Source organism: Dendropsophus ebraccatus, chromosome 9 (assembly GCF_027789765.1).
Source record: "Dendropsophus ebraccatus isolate aDenEbr1 chromosome 9, aDenEbr1.pat, whole genome shotgun sequence".
NCBI classification, from domain to species: domain Eukaryota; kingdom Metazoa; phylum Chordata; class Amphibia; order Anura; family Hylidae; genus Dendropsophus; species Dendropsophus ebraccatus.
The window spans coordinates 103022982-103039137 of NC_091462.1; the positions used below are offsets into that span (position 1 = coordinate 103022982).

Below are 16156 nucleotides of genomic sequence, written 5' to 3' on the forward strand. Positions count from 1 at the left end.
GTTTTATATTAATATCCTTTAGATTGCAGCATTTTATAAATGAGGGGAAATGTTTTAGGATGTTTTAAAGGGGCACTCCAGTGAAAATGTTTTCCTTTCAAATCAACTGTTGTCAGAGATTTGTAATTTACTTAATCTCCAGTCTTTTTAGATGCTGTATGTCCTACAGGAAGTGATGTTTTCCTTCCAGTCTGTCCAGAGCAGTAGAAAATCCTCATCCAAAGCCTCCCCTTTACTTCAAACTGGAAAGAATACACCGTTTCTTGCAGGACATACAGCAGCCGATAAGTACTGGAAGATTTTGAATTTTTTTAATAGAAGCAAAAATTTTTTTTTGCTTGAGTACCCCTTTAAGTTGTTCAGGGGGGTATCCTTAACCTGTTCCTAACTGTATGTCCATTTTCATGGTGCATTCCAGCTAATGAACATACAGTTATGTCCTCAGATGTCCCGAGTGCTGGCCACCCTCTGGCGCCTCATCAGATGCTCAGCCGCGATTGGCTGAGCATAACTGTGCTAGCGGCTGATGAGCCAATCGCGGCTGAGCGGCATGACGCGGCAGAGGGAGGCCGGCACTCGAGACGATCGGAGAGCTTCGGCCGTCCGTCCGAAGATGACGTTGTGGCACAGAAGATCGGGGACGGAGGTCGGCACGTGACAGGTATGTATAATGCACCACACTTTCAATATGGTAATGCTGCAATGTTAAACAGTCCAAAGTCATGTCACTTATCCTAAGATCAGCTCTTATACTAATAACTCCTATTATTTATATAGTGACAACAAATTCTATCATTCTAATGTACGTAGCTTGTCATCACACAGATCAGTCCATCCGTATGTTTTTGGAGTGTGGGCGGCAATGGGTGTACCAAAAGGAAACCCACACAAACATGGGGAGAATATACTGTGCTGCTCATATATACTTGAGAAGACTCATTATATAAATACAATATACGAGATGGTTCTATTTCTAGGACTCTTTCTTACTGTCTCAGCAGAAAGGCAATAAGCTTGCTCGAAATTGTCCTGTCAAATCAAAGCAAAGGGTCAAATGCCATTCTTTGGCCGTAGCAGAGATTATTGGCTTTTTGTCTGAAAGTCATTGAACATAATAATTAGATTGCATTTTAAGGTGCTAAGACCCCTCCCCCATCAGAACGTCCGTGAATGTGAATCCATTTCTTCAATACATTTAATGTGATGCATGTGATATGGTTTCCGCCATAAACTCACGTGATCGCAACCTTTAAGGGTTATGTAAGCAAGACATACATTCCAAGGAAAGTCCATTATTTTTCTGATCAGTATGATAGGACTTGTACCAATAAGCAAAATCTAAGAGTCCTCGCATGGATCCAAATACACCTTTGCAGATAACTATGTCCCAGGCAGACATCTGGAAAGAATCTCTTAAGGGGGAACCATCAGCAGGTTAGTTCCTCCCCATCAGTGCTGTTAGTTGTGCCTGGTAAGCCGTTAGGAGCACTGGTGGCAAGGCTGCCACCTAACCGGGAACCAATCCCGCACAAGGGTGAGGCTACAGCCCCGGCTGGATCGCCCCCTCTAATGATTATCAATGGAGGGGGCCAGCCTTGGCTGGATCGTGGCATGGTGGAGCAGTAGCCAAGCCCCAAGTGCTCCTAATGGCTTACCGGGCACAACTAACAGTTCTCTTCAGCTGGTCCTCTCCAGCTCACTTCTTTTCCTCCTCCCTCCCATCAGAGACAGTGCCTATATGGTCTTTGCCTCAGTGCTGGACCTTGCCTGGTACATGCAAGCCAAGGCCACCACTGACATCAATGCTGGGGGGAAGGTCCTCTGGCTGTGCCTATCGTTCAGCGCCACATGTGCAGCAGTGTATGTGCGCCTGGCATCACATTGAATCCTAATGACGAGGAAGCACACGGCATGCTGGGAAACAGGGCTGGCGTCAGTACAGGGCTTACCCGGGCAAATGCCAGGGCCCACAGCACCTCTAGGGGCCAAGAGAGGGAGAGGGGCCTGGTGTTCTTTAGTGCAGGGTGAGGGGCTGAACATCAGAAGACACAGGAGAAAGCAGCAGGACCTGCACAGAGGTTGAAGGACCTGATCACATGACCAAGAGGTCCTCCACCTTACAGTGTGAAGAGCAGTGTGACAGAGAGGAAGAGGGAGAAGGTGTGTCAGTGTATGAGTGTGTCAGTCAGTGTCAGTCTGTCAGTAAATCATGTCAGTGTCAGTGTCAATAATGTGTATTTGTGTATTTTAGTGGTGTCTCAAGTTAGGGATGAGCGAACTGAACCGTTACAAACCAGATTCGTTACGAACTTTGCAAAAAGTTCGGTTCGGTACCGAACTTTGAGAAAGTTCGTTACTAATCTGTTTAAAATAACAAAGGCGACGCAAAACTGTACTTTTTTCACAGAAAAGACCAGGATACAAGGGATTATTACTCCTATAATCCCTTGTATCCTGGTTTTCTGTGAAAATCAAGATGTGTGACGTCACCCCACAGCACCAGGAAGTGCCTGAACGCACCAGCAGCTTCTCAGTGTGTGGCCAGACTTCACAGAGAGAGGAGCTCCGTATCAGATAGAGAGGGAAAAGAGATAGATAGATAAACAACTAGATGGATACAGGGAGAGATCGAGAAAGAATAGAAAGTGTTAGTGAGAGAAGCAGGAGAGAGGAAGAGAAAAAAAACAAATAGCAAGATCCATGGAAAGCTAGATATAGAAGATAAGATAGGGAGAGAGGCTGAGAAATCAAGAGATAGGTAGAGATAGGCATCTAAATAAAAAAAATTGTGAGATCTAGGGAGAGATAGGGAGAGAAAAAAAAGAAATAGGGAGAGAAAAGTGAGAAAAGAGTCAGGACAGGTAGCATTGAACCAGCTTATGTCCTGTGATCGAGAGTACACGCTACATGTTGCTGCTCTGCTGGGTGCCATCAACCTTGTTTAGCACCAAAAAAAGTTTTAAAAAAGTTTCTTTCTCATAAGCTGTTATAGGTGAAGTAACGTATAGCAGCAAAACTTGTTGAAGCCCTCCGTAGAGTGTGACGCTAAGTCAGCACCCCACAAAACCTGTCCATTTCTGCTTTGCTGGGTGCCATCAACCCCGTTTAGCAGCAACAAAAAAAGTTTTAAAAAAGTTATTAAAAAAATAAAGTTTAAAAAAGTAAAAAAACAAAATATTTCAAAAAAGTAAATAAAAAATGTTTTTTCTCATAAGCTGTTATAGGTGAAGTAACCTATAGCAGCAAAACTTGTTGAAGCCCTTCACAGAGTGTGAAGCTAAGTCAGCGCCCCACAAAACCTGTCTATTTCTGCTTTGCTGGGTGCCGTCAACCCCGTTTAGCCGTAACAAAAAAGTTAAAAAAAAGTTATAAAAAAATAAAGTTTAAAAAAGTTAAAAAAAACAAAATATTTCAAAAAAGTATATAAAATTTTTTTTTTTCTCATAAGCTGTTATAGGTGAAGTAACCTATAGAAGCCTTTTTTTTAAATTCTCATTTCATTTTCCCCCATCCAAATAAATATGTCCAAGCGTCCTACTTGCAGCACTTCCCAGGCAAGGACTGCAACAGCAGGCGGTGAGGGTAGGAGAAGTGGCAGCACCAGGCCTGGTGGCAGCCGGGGTAACAGGCGTGGCAGCAGGGTGCAGCTACCCCAGACGCCCACTGGTCTTGTAAGAACCACACAGCCAGCGGTTCTAGATTGGCTTACCCAATCCAATACTGGCCTGGGTGCAATCAAGTGTTGCCTCCTCCTTCTGCTCCTCAACTTCTCTGTTCTCCACAATACTGGCCTGGGAGAAATCAAGTGCTGCCTCCTCCTTCTGCTCCTCAACTTCTCTGTTCTCGACAGTACTGGCCTGGGTGCAATCAAGTGCTGCCTCCTCCTTCTGCTCCTCAACTTCTCTGTTCTTGACAATACTGGCCTGGGAGCAATCAAGTGCTGCCTCCTCCTACTCCTCAACTTGTCTCTTCTCAACTATACTGGCCTGGGTGCAATCAAGTGCTGCCGCCTCCTCAACTTTTTATTTTATTTTAATTATTATTTTTTTTATTATTTTTTATTTTTTATTCACAATTTCTTTTCACTATTTTTGCACTTTGCGTTTTTCTATTTTTTTTTATTGTAATAGCAACTGCAACTAAACAAAACTATACCCTATCAGACTCCCACTATTGTAGCTGCAATTATTAAGCCGTTATGGCAAGGTTCGTTTTAGGTTTGGTTCGTTCGTACGAAGTTCGCTCATCCCTGTCTCAAGTGATTGTGCATAGTGTGTGGATGATGGGTGCATAGTGCATGGATGAGGGGCCTTGCTGAGGCTGTCGCCCAAGGCCAGCAAAAACCTGGACCTGCTCTGCTGGGAAATGTTGTTTCCTGGTCGGCACTATCTTTAACCCCTTCAAGACAGAGCCCTTTGATGCACAAAAGTCCGGGTCAAATTAATGCAATGTTCCTCCCCGCCTTCTAAGAGCCATAGCGCTTTAAATTTTCCATCTACAGGGCTGGTTGGGGTGTCATTTTTTGCGCAATGATCTCTAGTTTTTATTAATATGACATTAGTGTAACAGAAAAATTTCGATCGCTTTTTATAATTTTTTTTTCTGATATATAATATAAAAAAATCTGCAATCCTGGTGTTTTTTTCCTCCGTTTACACCGTTCACCGTGCGGGAACAGTAATTTAATATCTTAATAGATCGGACAATTTTGCATGTTATGATATGTATTTGTAATTTGTAAATGTAATTTGTTTATTTATTTTAAAAATATTTTTATTTTTATAATGAGCAAGGGGGTATGTTAAACTTTTATTGGGAGGGGGTTTATAAGGTTTTTTTGAGACTTTAAAAAACTTTTTTACGACATTTTTTTTTCACTTGTTTTCACTGTAAATTATGCAATCATTAGATTGCATATACCGTCCGTCGGTACATGCGATCGGGACCTCCGCAGCATGGCTGCGGGGGTCCCGATCACTTAGTGATCGCCCTCTCATGAACTCTCATGAACTCTCATGAACTCATTTGTATTGCTTTGTAATAAATCTGCACCAAGAGGGAATGGAGCTAGACAGATTGCTAAATGTCCTCCAGAGAGCTGACGTTCAGCTCACTCATCAATGAGGGCAGCATCAAAACGGCAATGAGGTCGAAATGCTTTTTCAGGTGTCTACATCATAGGGTCATTAATTGCCGAGCATTATGTTTTATTATTATCCAATGCAAAAATGGCAATCACGGAAGAAAGAGATCTGACTTTGATGAGTAAGAATCTACAATGGGAAGAAAAGATGTCTACATATTGTCACATATAATGACTAGAACAATAGATGACATAGTATGATAATAATTAAGGAAGTATGTACAATGTTATGGGACATCTTATATATAAGGGAGAGGAGGTTCAGCCCTGGTTAGTCCCATATCCTTTTCTGTCGAAAACTTGTGTAGGAATCCCTTTACGTGAACTGTATTGTTAGCAATCATTATTACATCCTCCCCTTAAAGGAGAAGTCCGGCAAAAATGTTTATTAAAGTATTGTATTGCCCCCGAAAAGTTATACAAATCACCAATATACACATATTACGGGAAATGCATATAAAGTGCTTTTTTCCCTACACTTACTACTGCATCAAGGCTTCAATTCCTGGAGAAAATGGTCATGTCACTTCCTGAATAACATGGTGATGTCACTTCCTGGATAACATGGTGATGTCACTTCCTGGATAAATTGGTGATGTCACTTCCTGGATAAAATGGGCTGTGGCTGCTGGAGAGAAGGATGGCAGGGGGACACTGAGGGATACAGGGCACTGGAGGGACACTGAGCATCCCTCTGCCATCATCCTCTCCAGCAGCCACAGCCCGCACAGCTCTGGGAGTCAGGTTGTGACATCACCATGTTATCCAGGAAGTGACATCACCATGTTATCGAGGAAGTGACATCACCATGTTATCGAGGAAGTGACAGCACCATTTTATCCAGGAAGTGACATCACTATGTTATCGAGGAAGTGACAGCACCATTTTATCCAGGAAGTGACATCACCATTTTAGTCAGGAAGTGAAGCCTTGATGCAGTAGTAAGTGCAGGGAAAAAAGCACTTTATAAGCATTTCCCGTAATAAGTGTATATTGGTGATTTGTAATACTCTAATAAACATTTTTACCAGACTTCTTCTTTAAAGCTTACTACAGAAAATGGGAAAAATGATTATCTGCTAATCATGTCTTTTGGTCCTGATCTAAAATCACGTTCTGCCGACTGCGCATCGCTACATATAATAGCAATGGCCGAAGACTGTGTAAAGAAAATAATAAAGCCAATCACTGGCCGAGAGTGGTCTGAAGTTCCACAGACAGCTGTGGACAGTGGGCAGAAGCCCGGAAAATATATGGGGAAGGGGGCAGAAGCACTCGTAAGCATGGACAGGTATGTATATACTTTATTATTTTACACTAATGGGAAGGGCTGCACGGATATCACTAACAGGAGATACAATTCTGGCATTATATGAAATCCAAGAATCAGTTTATCCCCTGATCATCATTATAAGGAATCCCACACTTGCATATCTACACAACCCTCCTTCCGCCCCTGTGTATAGATCACCACCAGGGGTAAGGGTAACATAGGCGTTTGTACATGATAATACCCAAATATCAATTGCAAAACATGGTTGCTCTTTGTTCGGGACATATGTTGGGGTCTCTTTTTTTTCAGAAAAGGATGAAAAGAATTAGCACTTGTTCATTTAATACCCCCTCTAAGGGTTTATTGACATCATGACCGGGGTATTTGCCAGTGTACAGATAGTGGCATCAAAGAAGTAAAACCAAACGCTTGGATCACACACAACCAAAAGCAATATAGGGGGAGATCTATCAAACATGGTGTAAAGTGAAACTGGCTCAGTTGCCCCTAGCAACCAATCAGATTCCACCTTTCATTTCCCAAAGAGTCTGTGAGGAATGAAAGGTGGAATCTGATTGGTTGCTAGGGGCAACTGGGCCTGTTTCACTTTACATCATGTTTGATAAATCTCCCCTATAGTTTTACACTGTGCTTAATGGTACACGGTCACCTGGTCCCTTCTCTCACAATCCCCGCTACACGCTACTGTCCTAGTGATACAGATGTCACTAGAAAGCAATGTCCAATATATTTCTGACAGATCGAAAATATTTCTTACAGAAAAGACGTTTGTACCCACTGACTGTTACCGTAAATGATTGTTTTCAACTAGTCTCTGAAAAAAAAAAAAGTATAAAAGTATTTGCCCGAGTCATAGTGTTCCTGTTTTGTTCCCTTATTAGAAAAGCAATATTCGGACATCCTGTAGTTTGTCTGAATTGGAGTTATAATTCTCCACTTCTAGAAATCTCCGGAGGTTCGGGGGTTGCATCTGTATTACGGGAGCAATGAAGCCCCGTCTGGATTTGCTGCGTTAGTACATACATTATACAAGGTTCAGAGATTTCCTATTATATATAGGTTTTCTAGTTTGGATAGTGTAGGAGAGTAGAAAATATTATACCTATATAATCCCCCATTTCATTTGCATTCACAAATTGGTTGCACATTCCTGCAGTTTTGGCATTTCTTTGATACACGCACCTGTGAACATGGACATATGGGATGCCGACTCCTCACGTCCTACAGTCTTTTTACGTTTTCTTGGCATATGTTGTCTGTTTCAGTTACACATTTGAATTTTTTTTATACTTTTTTGTTTATATTCATGTTTGAAGCAAAGTTGCGAGAGGGTGGTTTTGTTTATACATTGACGCCAACCTGTCAGCAGCTTTTTTGCTGACTAAAGTAACGGCAGTGTTTAATAGGGATTTTTACCCTGAATCAGGATATAACTCTTATCTCAATCTGTCTCTCCAGCGCTGAGATATGAGCTTTTAAGTTTTAAAATGGATCTCCAGGTAGCCTTGTTAAAAAAAAACTTCCACACGATGCAAGTTTCTTACCCTGACACTGTTCTCCCCTGACACTCTTCATGTGGTTTTGCAGTAGTCCCACTCCTCCAAGGCAGTTTTCTGCCTGTAATATCTCTCTTGCTGTTCCTCTTCCCCTGCACTGCTATCAGAATAGGAGATAAAGTCTACGGGACATTCCCTTGGCCTGTAAAAGCCCAGCATTGGTCGACCTAAAGAGAGTGAGTAAGGAAAGGAGAGTCCGAAGATTGTTGGGCTTTATCACCTAATTCACAAAAAGATGCTAAAGCTTATACAATATCTCAGCGCCGGAGCGACTAATTGAAAAAAGTTCCAGAAAAGTTTATTCAAGCAACAGACTCAAAGGCAGCAGAGTCTTTCTCAAGCCCAGCAGGACACTACTTCTAAAAAGGCACACTCTGAACCTTTTTACTTGGTACTGTTGGACATGTCTAAAGTTTTGATCAGAGTTTGAGTGATCTGGCCGCTACTGATCAGGAGAACGAGCTGTGAGAAGTATGTGCTTAAAAAAGAAGTCCGGCATTTTTGATAACAAGTACCAACTTACCTCTCCCTGTGCCCGTGATTAGTGGTGGGATCAGTCTCTGCACCCCCGCCGGAAGTAATTTTCCCTTGAGTGGTGATGACGTCGGGAAAATGGCTGTCCCGGCTGATGGACTGGCCGCTCAGCCAATCAGTAATTGGGGCGGTGTGTCGCCTCAGTCGTTGACTGGCTGAACAGTCAGTCCATCAGCCGGGTTGTGACGTGAAGGGGTCCAGAGGCAGGTTTTGCTGCTCACTGTGTGCACTGGAAGAGGTAAGTACTTGCTATCAAAGTTGGTGCTTGTCAAATTCTGCCCTGCTGGCTTCCATATTTTATAAATCACCAGATTTCTTATTTAACGCGTTCTCTCCTAGCTCCGTGTTACAAGACCTAGATGGACTTACAATGTAGGCCTATAGGGGTCCGTCTAGGTCTTGTACACAGAGCGTGAGAGGATCGCACGGCAGAGAAGTCTTCACCCTTTTTTGTCTTCTGAACCCTGACCAATCAAAACTTTCGACACAAGTCTCTGACATGTTAAAAGTGTTTGTTATTGACAGGTACTGTTGAAGTTGTATTCTTATGCACAGTATCCTGTCTGTGCTCCAAAAATATACACTTGGTAACATACTACATTTTTAGATAATTCAAAGATAGATAAGAGTGGAGACATATGTGGAAGCGGTGTACTGTCAGATCTGAGAACTGGCAAGAAGGCTATGAGATTATTATTATTATTATTATTATTACTATACAGGAATTGGCTTATTTTACATAAGGAAGCAAAAAGAACAATAATTAAAATAAATTCCTGTAAATGTGTTTATAGCCTTTAAATAAATTACTGGAGTAAGAAAAAAATAAATAAAAATAATATATATATATATATATATATATATATTTATGAAAAATAAACTTTGAAAATCTTCTTTGTTTAAAAAATGTCCGTGGCATTTGAGAAGACAGCAAGGGGATCACCAAATGCATTAGATGTAGCAACGTTGTCTTTGAAGATCTATTTCTTCAGTTAACTGTAGACAGCTGGTACAGATCAATATTGCAGCCCATCAAGTGTGTATGGAGGGGAAAAAAAACTGTAATAGACTCAAACTGCATACCAACACATTCTGCCGAAATTGTGTTTAGTGGGAAATTGCTGGTTTGTAGCTGAGTCTTTGCTTTAAATTGACAGTGTGATTAAGCGTACATACGGTTCTAGAGCCTCACTATACGCCTTTGAAAGTAAGGAGACTTCAAGGAAGGGGGTGTTTGACAAGGCTTCGATCCAGCCCATGAACCCCAGATTCCCTAGATGTAGCTATCCCCTGGCTTTCTGTACGAGGATGGTACATGCTTCTTTATTTTGTATTCAGTTTTCGTTGCTGTCACTCATCCTGGACCTTCTGCCCTTCTCCTCTATCCATTATTTTCACTGAACTGTTGAAGATCTTAGAATATTTCTCGGTGTGGTTTCTCGTCTATAATTTGAAGAGTATAAGAAGAATTGTAATGTCTGCTGGCGATATGTCCCCTCTATCAGTATATAGCCATACATTGTACAACATGTCAAAAATTGTATTAATCTAATATAATGGATGAATTCATATGGAGGCTATAAAAAGAGTCATTTTACAAAATATACCTCAATATACCACTACCATTGCCATGTTAGCTGCAGCTGATGACAAGCAGGGACTCCTTGGCATCACTGCTTGCTTTTCTGAGGTGTACTGGGTTACAATTCCAAGCATCATGTGCTTTTGCACGCCTCTGCAGTCTGGAGAAAGAGTTGAAGGAGAAAGACATGTAAAAAGGGGAAGTGAGAGCCATATGGTTAAGAAGAGCGAGTTCTGTGCCCACCGCAAAGTTTAGAAAGTCATTCATTTAAGAGTAGTCTGCCCCCCGTTGGTGTACTTCCTACTCTGTTTGCATCTTAACATATGCAATGTGAGTTGCTGCAATTTGGAGTGAGTGCACATTGCTGGGACTTGTTTAGCTTCTAATGGGAATTTCTAGATGTAGCATTGGCCAGTATTGTTGATGGGTATAATAATATAACGTATAATGTACTTGAATCGTTTGTTTCACTTTTTTTTATCTGTATTACTTTTGTTTGGCCCATCACTATAAAAATAATTAATTTCACTATTTTACATGTTATGAGTATGCACTAAGCAATGGCAGGAGGTTTTCCTAAGTCAACCCCTGGCAGAAGAGGAAAACCTTCCTGTATTCCCAGAGCATGAATGACCTATCAGTTTTCATACATGTTTATGAAACTCTCCTCAAGGAGAAACTAAACCCCTTTCATAGCACAATGATAAGCCTCTCACCAGACAGGCGGCACCCTGTTTTGTACTGATGAGGGGCTATAACCCTGATGAGGAAAACCTTCTTGCATTCCCAGAGCATCAATGCCTATAGGTCCACATACATGAGTATGATGCTCTCCTCAAGGAGAAACTAAACTCGTTCGGTACCACATTGACAAGCTTCTCACCAGCCATGCAGCACCTGCTCTGTACTGATGAGGGGCAACAACAGGGGACTGGCCCATTTTTACTATATATATATATATATATATATATATATATATATATATATATATATATTACATTCTTAATCATATAATTCCTCTCTATGTGTTGGGCTACTAGGCAGTGCCACCACAGGGTCAACTTTCTTTCTGCCTCATTATTACTGTTTGACCCCTAATCTGTGGGAGCATCTTGGACATTTGACTGTCCAGGTTATTGTCCTTCTTTTTGGGGATATCAGTAACCCTATTCAGGGCCGTATGTACAAAACCCAAGGGGCTCATATTTAAGTCCAACCTCTACCGTGGACACTTGGGCACGCAAGGCATTGTCCACCATCTTCTCTCCCGTAATGTTTATAAACTGGCTTATTGAGAAGAAAAATATAGTCTTTTAGCATGGGTTCTAGAGCATTGGAGTAGTCTGTCTCTATGGTAGATATACCTCTAGGCCAAGGCATGGTCCCACACTGGCACAAAGCTGTGTTGTAAAAGACGACATGATTTTAAATGAATATCAAACCCCTGGTTCTGCGTCTATCCATTATCTGTCATATGTATTCTCCCTTGGTATTGATTTTAGAAAAATTTGCATTTTTTTTGTTTTTCTTTGCTACTCACCTTTTCTATTACATTTTCTCAAGTCATGACATTCTATGTAAGTTTATTAGACACTTTCCATTATGGAAATGTCATTTCAGGTACATAAATATCTGAAACAATGATGAACAACTCTAGTTTGCCCATGGTTATGACTGAAATGATTCTTAAACATTAGCATCATTATTCCATCACCGTGCCGTCTACCTGGCATACGTAATGAGCCTGGAAGCCATGGCTCCTCTCAGTTTAATAGCAAAGAACTAACTAGTAATGGGCTTTAACCCCTTAAGGGCATGGCCTATTTGGAGTCTACAAGGCTCAGCAATTTTTATTTTTTATTTTTTTATTTTTTCACAATCTCTTTGTAAGAGATCGGAATTTTTTGTTGATGCATATAAATTAGGGCCTATTTTACAAGGATGAGTTTCACTATTCAAATACAAATACTTTATTGGCTATCGTTAAACATTTGGACATTGCCAGCCTGAGGGCCTTTATTAAAGGGGTATTTCCATCTGGACATTTATAACATATCGACTGGATACTGTAGGCCATAAATGTATGACAGATGTAAGTCCCACCTCTAGACCTGCATAAGTCCCACCTCTAGACCTATTTCAGGATAGAGTCCACCCTCCTCGCCACCCCTATTCCATCTAACCTGGATGTGGGCATTAGAGGTGGTCAGGGAGCCAAGAGAACACCTAAACCGGCTCCTTTACTCAGTTTGCCTAAACTCCAATCGACACTGATGGGTGCTTAACAGCATTTCTGTAAAATAGAAGTGATAAATTCATCACTTGGTTATGTTGTATACAAAACGCAACAGCCTATTGGTAGTTAATATCTTTCTCATGGTGCGCAAGCTGCAATAGGTAGAAAACTACAAAAAAAACTTGGATCAACACTGCTTTAAAGTAGAACTTCGTCCAAAAAATACATTGCGGGCACAGGGGTGTGGGAACATAATGAAGAATTACTTACCTGCAGTGTCAGACTGGCCCACCAGAGGAACAGAGGTGGGCCCCCAGCTTTAGAACCTACACTAACACTGACTGACTGTCATTTCTCACTGGTTCTTCATTGTACTTTTATTGACCAAGAGAGATACTCCTCTTTTCTAACCTATCCTTTCCACACATTCTTCTTCACCACTCACAGGGTCTCTTGCATACTCTGTAGGAAGTAGTCACTTGGTGGGAGGAAGTGTAGCGTCAGTCTCACACAGATTCTTGTGGGAGGAGCACACACAGAGCAGACGTCCCTGCTGTAGCCTAGCCAGAGCCTGGCTCTGCCAGGAACCCTGTCTGCTAGACACTAGACTGTCTCAATCAGAGATACAAAGTGCGGGGCAGTATCTTACAACACAAAGGATCTAGCCTGAATAAAACAAAGCTACAAGAGGGTCTACATATCCTTTCTTGCAGTGCAGATGACACGGGGACACCCTCGGACACTTAGCTTCACCAGGTAACAATGACTCAGGTAACCATGAACAATGTCAGCTGATCGTTGCCGTTGTTTGTCTTTCAACATGTTAAAAGACAAACAACAATGATAGCAACAATCTGCTGCTGTCGCTCCGTGGAATAGGAGTGGCGGCAGCAGACCACCGCTATCCTCTACGGGCTCCCTGGACAATCTAGTGATCACCCGGGCAGCCCTCCCGCACTTCCCTGCTGCCCCTCCTGCACTTACCCGCTAACTGCTGTGTAATAGCGTCGACAGCGAGTGGGGAACGAGTTGCCCCGTGTAATAGGGGCTTACAGTATCGTTACCGATGTCCTTGCAGCGCCTGCTAAACTGGTATACATTACCTATGCCGGGTCCAGGGCTCCTCCTGCTCCTCTTCTCCCCAGGTCCTGCGCGCTGCAGCTTCAGAGTGGTCTGTCTTAGCTGACAGGCCACTCAGCCAATCACTAGCCGCGGCAGTCCCGGCTTGTGATTGGCTGAGCGGCCATCAGCTAAGACAGACAGCTCTGAAGCTGCAGCGCGCAGGACCCGGGGAGAAGATGAGCAGGAGGAGCCCTAGACCATGGATAGGTAATGTATTCTTTTGCAAATCGTTAGCCGCGCGCCGCTATTACACGTAGCGGTGCGCGTTTGGTGGCCGACAATTATAGGTTTGAATCTATATCAACAATCAGCCGATGACAACGATCATCGGCTGATCGTTGTGTTTATTATATGGAACGATAATTGGCTGGATAGGGCCGATTGGGACGATTATCGTTCCGTGTAATAGTACCCTAAAGCAGGTTCCAACATGACAACTGTCTGCTGAACTAGCACTGGCATCACGAAAATACCATCACTGGCCGAGTCACCCTTTCTGTGGGTTGCAATACTGATAGTCCGGGTGGGTCAATTGCAACTCAGAACTACAGTGACAAGAGCCCAAGGGACCCATCACACTTACCTGTCACGTGCCCCTGTCACTAAGTGGGCAGTCCTGAACTGGGAGGTGATGTTGCAGGAGTGGGAGCTCAGGAGGCCAAAGGGGGTCCAGGAGCAGTGATGTAGTACTGTGGGGGCACGCTGACAGGTAAGTATTCATTTTTATTATGTTCCTGCACCTCCCTGCCCTTAGTGCATGTTTTTGGCCAGTCTCCTTTAAAGGAATGTTAACCCAACATCCCAGTCTTCTACATTCTGCATCTTGCACATTGCATGATGCCTGACTGTGCACATGGAGACCTTTACCCTCCTATGAGGAAGATATCAACTTTCATTCAATAAACCTTCATGAGCTGTTGCATTTTTGCTATGTATTTTTTGTTTTAGCCGGACTTATCCTTTAAGAGTTCACTTGGAAGTCAATTGACTTAGCTTTGTGTTTTGTAGTAGTTATAAAACATGGGTATAAAAAAAAAATACAACACATTTCAGAGTACTGTCTCCTAAATACACAAAAAGGGCACCATATGGGGGACCATATAGGGCACCATATAGAAGTCGCCAGTCACTGATGACATCACAAATAAAAGTAGTAGGTGCAGGTTCCAGAGGTGGGCCCTTTATATATCAGACATTTCATTGAGTTTACCAGTAAATTATCTGAGATCCTAACCATTGTACTCTGTCAAAAATCTTTTTCTTTTACACAATAATATAGATTTGTAATTTACTTTTATTTAAAAATGTCAAGTCTTCCCATACTTATCAGCTGTTGTATGTCCTGCAGGAAGTGGTGTATTCTTTCGAGTCTGACACAGTGCTCTCTGCTGCCACCTCTGTCCATGTCAGGAACTGTCCAGATCAGTAGCAAATCCCCTTAAAAAAAAAACCTCTACTGCTCTGTTCCTGACATGGACAGAGGTGGCAGCAGAGAGCACTGTGTCAGACTCGAAAGAATACACCACTTCCTGCAGGACATACAGCAGCTGAAACACTTGAGCTGTAAGACTTGAGATTTTTAAATAGAAGTAAATTACAAATCTATATAACTTTTTGATATCAGTTGATTTGAAAGAAAAGGATTTTTACTGGAGTGCCCCTTTAACTTCCGATGATGGCACATCCACAGACTTCAATGGATTATCCAGAACTAGAAAAAGTATAGCTGATTTCTTCTAGAAATTGCACCACATCTGTCCTGAGGACAGAGGTGGCACTGCTTTTTTTTTTTGGCAGAAAAAGGGTAATCCTAGAGAAACCCTTTAAATCACATACATTTATGTGGGAAGGGGTTAATAAACCCAGGGGGGAAATGTAGAATCAATTACATTCTCAATTTGCTTTTCAATAAGCCAGAATGCAGGAAAGGAAAGGAAAAAAATATATTAATTGTAAAAATCTGAGTGGAATTAATGGATTCTGCGACAAGTGGTTGTGTTAAGGGTCTGAGGTAATTGTGAAGGCCTCCCTGAAGGATTTCACACAATTCATTGTTAGAAATTACCTTTTAATCCTCTGGGATATTAGTACACTACGAGCGGAATGTGAACAGCACGTAACATGGAAGAGCTGCTATGACTGTAAGACATAAGTGGTTTCCTTTAAACAATCCCTTTAAGTATTCTACAGCATTCAGGCCTCCCATTTGAGGGGAGAATTATCAAACATGGTGTAAAGTGAAACTGGCTCAGTTGCCCCTAGCAACCAATCAGATTCCACCTTTCATTCCTCACAGACTCTTTGGAAAATGAAAGGTGGAATCTGATTGGTTGCTAGGGGCAACTGAGCCAGTTTCACTTAGTTTAAACCATGTTTGATAAATCTCCCCCTTGGTTTGGAGCCTTCATATAGCACTTATAAAGGGGAATGGGCCCTACTTTACAGCTGATCATGTACATTGCATAAAACTTACTTATCAACCAATAATCTCCTGATTTTTCTTCAGTGCAGATAGAGAAAAACGTCAGGATCAGGATTAAAAAACAAACAAACAAACAAACTAACTAACATTTCTTTAACCCCTAAAGGACAGAGCCTGAAATGGCCTTAATGACAGAGACAAATTTTATGAATATGACCAGTGTCACTTTATTCATTAATAACTTCGGGATGCTTTTACCTATCCGGC

At 42.0% G+C, this 16156-nt stretch overlaps 1 long non-coding RNA gene across 1 annotated transcript; it reads right to left on the bottom strand.

The window, feature by feature from the left end:
* Window positions 1-9426: 9426 nt before the first annotated feature.
* Window positions 9427-15688, bottom strand: LOC138800447 (uncharacterized). The gene is made up of 3 exons (XR_011364464.1): window positions 15533-15688; window positions 10135-10269; window positions 9427-9970 (listed from the first exon to the last, which is right to left on the bottom strand). It is a non-coding gene; the product is annotated as an uncharacterized lncRNA (long non-coding RNA).
* Window positions 15689-16156: the final 468 nt, after the last annotated feature.